The sequence below is a fragment of the Crocuta crocuta genome, unplaced genomic scaffold, assembly GCF_008692635.1.
Source record: "Crocuta crocuta isolate KB4526 unplaced genomic scaffold, BGI_CrCroc_1.0 scaffold179, whole genome shotgun sequence".
In the NCBI taxonomy this organism is placed as follows: Eukaryota; Metazoa; Chordata; class Mammalia; order Carnivora; family Hyaenidae; genus Crocuta; species Crocuta crocuta.
Window position 1 is genome coordinate 9,675,481 of NW_027551568.1, and position 3,964 is coordinate 9,679,444.

Here is a 3,964-nt window from a genome sequence, read left to right on the forward strand (position 1 = left end):
GTCCACAGCTTTATATTCTTGTGGTAGTGTGGTCTAGTTTTGGTAGAAGGATAAAAATGGCCTCATAGAATAAGCTGGGAAAAGTTTTTTCCTTCTACTTTTTCAAAGTGTTTATCAAAGATTAAGGATTGATGTTAATTCATCTTTAACCATTTGTAAAATTTATTAATAAAGTAAGCTGGGCCATGGATTGTTTTTATATGAAAAGACCTTTTGTTATTATTTTGCTACATAACATATTAGTGAATATACTCGATTGCATTTTGTCAAATGGCAAATGAGACTCAAGATAACATCTTTCTGATTCCTGAGAACCTCAGTATCAACCGTCTTTTGGAGGATCCAAGTTCCTAGGACAGCTATGATACTGTTCTCGAGGATACCAACAGTGCTTAGTAGTAAGGAACATTCTGCTAAGTTGTTCTGTCATAGGTTCTTGCTCAAAATGTTCATTTTTTTTCTTCTAATCTGGTGCGCAGCACTCGATCATATGTTTCTTCATTATTACACACAAGACCTAGCTGAGGGATAGAATTTGTGTGTTTGTGCGGAATGTCCACAGAGGGTGGTAGCACACTCTTGTGCTGCCATCAGATGTCAAAGCAAGCTCTGCTTTGCAATGATACTCATCTGGAAGAGAAGAATACATACATTTATACAAACACAATATAAAGCTCCATTTTGAATTGAAAATAAATGTTCTCAGATAGTTCTGTTTGATATCACCCACTTTACTGCTGTTAATGCCATAGTAAATCAAGATGCCTATCAGGTGGTGTGAAAGAAGATGATTTGAATGGAAACTCCTTTTAAAATCTGCTTCCAGACATACCTATTTTCATCCCTGACAGCCTGTCACTGCGAGCCCAGTCATCTTACCTCCGTGTGTTTTGTTTGTTTGTTTGTTTCATCTTACTTCCGTGTGTTTTGTTTGTTTGTTTTTTGTTTTCTGTTTTTTTTTTTTGTAGTAAATTTTAAACAAGTGGTTTAATCTCTCACTTGGTTATGGATCTATTAATATATTTTTATTTCTTCTTGGGTCAGTTTTATTAGTTTGTATCTTTCTAGGATTGTCCATTTCATCTTAGTTATACACTTCATTGGTAGAGTTGGTTTTAGTACTCCCTTATGATCTTTTTTCATTTCTGTAATGTAGGTAATGATGTCCCATCTTTCATTCCTGATTTTAGTAATTTAAATCTCCCCTCTCTCTCTATTTTCTTTCCCTGTTTGCTTTGGTTTCAGTTGTTCTTTTTCAGTTTCTTAAAATGGAAAGTTGGTTTAATTAGTTGAAATATTTTTTTAAATAGGCATTTACAGCTATAATTTTTCTCCAAACAGTACTTCAGCTGAATCCCACAGATTTTTATATGTTGTATTTTTGTTTACATTCATCTCAAAGTATTTTCTAATATTCCTTCTGATTTCTTCTTTGATCCATTAATTATTTAGTAGTGTATTGATTAATTTCTACAAGGTTTTGAATTTCTCAAGTTTCTTTTTGTTATTGATTTTCAGTGTCATTCCATTGTGCTGGGAGAGCAATACTTTGTATAATTTCAGTTCTTTTAGATTTATTGAGGCTTGTTTTATGGGTTAACTATGGTTAAGTCAGAAGAATGCTTTATTGTACAGTTGAGAAGAATGTGTATTCTGCTGTTATTGGGTAGAGCATTCTACAAATGTCTGTTAGATATGGTAAGAGTTATTTAAGCCCTCTATTTCCTTATTGATCTTCTGCCTATTTGCTCTATCCTTTAGTGAAAATGGGGTATTGTTGAATGGTCTATTTCTCTATCAGTTTTTTTCTTCCTATATTTTGGAGTTCTCTTATTAGTTGCATATATGCTAACAATTGTTGTGACTTCTTTATGAGCTGATCAAATTTATTATTATAAAATGTTTTTCTTATCTCTTTTTTTTTATTTTTAAATGTTTTTTTTTTCTAGGAGAGAGAGAGAGACAGCGTGAGCAAGGGAGGGTCAGAGAGAGAGGGAGTCACAGACGGAAACAGGCTCCAGGCTCTGAGCTGGCAGTCAGCACAGAGCCCGACGCGGGGCTCGAACCCACGAACGGCGAGATCATGACCTAAGCGAAAGTCGGACGCTTAACCGACTAAGCCACCCAGGCGCCCCTCTTCTTATCTCTAATAAGAATTTTTTCTTATAGTCTATTTTATCTGAACTCAGTATAGCGACTTTTTACTCTTTTTTGGTTACTTCTTGCATGGTATATCTTTTTCCCCCCAATTTTCAAACATTCAACTTATTCGTATCTTTTCTACAACTGTGGAGTTGATCATGTGGTTTCTCCTCCTTTATTCTGTTTATATGGTGAATTACATTTATTGTTTTTTTGAGTCTTGTACCACTCCTGTATTCATAAGGTAAATCCTACTTGTGCATGATGAATTATGCTTTCAGATTACTGTTACATTCAATATGGTCATATTTTATAGAAGCTTGTTGCATCTGTATTCATGAAAAGTAGTTTTCCAGTGTCAGAATTATATTGCCTTATAATGTGAATTCAGAAATATTTCTTACTTCTCTATTTTCTGAAAGTGTTTATGTAAGATTATTATTATTTTTTTTTTTTAAAGATTTGATAAATTCACCTAGTCATCTGAGTTTGGAGTGTTGGGGGGGTTGGTTTTTTGAGGGGGAACTTTTTAAAGAAAAAGTCAATGTCTTTAAGAAATACATAGCTATTTTAATTTTCTCTTTCTTCTTGTATCGGGTTGCCAAATTTCTGTCGTTTGATAAATTTGAACATTTCACTAGGTCTCCAAATTTGTTGGCATAGAGTTGTTCATGACATTCAATTATTGTCCATTATTAATGTCCATAGAATGCTTAGTAACATTCTATTTTATTTTTGATATTAGAAATTTTTGTATTTTTTGATAAGTCTGGCTAGAGGCTTATTCTTCTTATTGTTCTTTTTAAACTGATGGTTTCCTTTATTTTTCTTGTTTGTTTTTTCAAACCATTGATTTAAACTTTTTATTACTTGTTTCCTTGTATTTTGGATTTCAGTTTTTTCCCTCACTTTTTAAGGTGAAAACTAAGATAACTGATCTTAGGCATGTTAAAAATTTTCAGTATATGCATGTAATGCTATAAAATTTCCTCTAGGCACTGCTTTATTTGCATCTCACAGGTTAAAATTTGCGTCTCACAGTTTCACTCATTTTGAAGTATTTTTCTAATTTCTTTTTTCAAATTTTCTTTGAAAAATGGATTCTTTTGAAGGGATTGTTTTTCCAGATCTTTGTGACTTTCCTAATATTTTTCTGTTTTTGAGTTTTAATTCTGCTATGGTCAGAGAAAATAGCATGTATTATTTCCATCCTTTGGAATGTATTGAGACTTGTTTCATGGCCCAGAATATGACAGATCTTAGTGAATTTTCCATACACCCTTGAAAAATATCTATATTCTTTTGTTGTTTGGTGACTTGTGCTATAAATGTCAGTTGCATTAAGTTGGAGGTAAATGTTGGTTACATCTTCAGACAGACCTTATTCTATCTAATTTTTCTATCAGCTACTAGAAAAGTGTTGAAATCTCCACTAGAACTGAGAATCTGTCCACTTCCTCCCTTTTAGTTCTGTCTGTCCACACGTTTAGGATTGTTAGGCCTTCTTGATATATTGAACCTTTTCTTATTATGTGATGTTCCTCTTTATCACTTACTAGCCATATTCCTCATCTTAAATGTCTACTTTGTTAAGAGTCACTCAACTATCTTTTTTTTCTTCTTAAAAAAATTTAATTTATATTTTTAAAGTGGGCTTCAAGGTGCCTGGGTGGCTCAGTCGCTTAAGTGTCCAACTTCAGCTCGGGTCGTGATCTCACAGTTTGTGGGTTCAAGCCCCGCGTCAGGATCTGTGCTGACAGCTCAGAGCCTGGAGCCTGCTTCTGATTATGTGTCTCCTTTTCTTTCTGCCCCTCCCCTGCTC

General features: G+C 33.7%; 1 pseudogene; it reads right to left on the reverse strand.

Moving 5' to 3' along the window:
• Positions 1 to 322: 322 nt before the first annotated feature.
• On the reverse strand, positions 323 to 750 carry LOC144220236 (large ribosomal subunit protein mL42 pseudogene; annotated as a pseudogene).
• Positions 751 to 3,964: the final 3,214 nt, after the last annotated feature.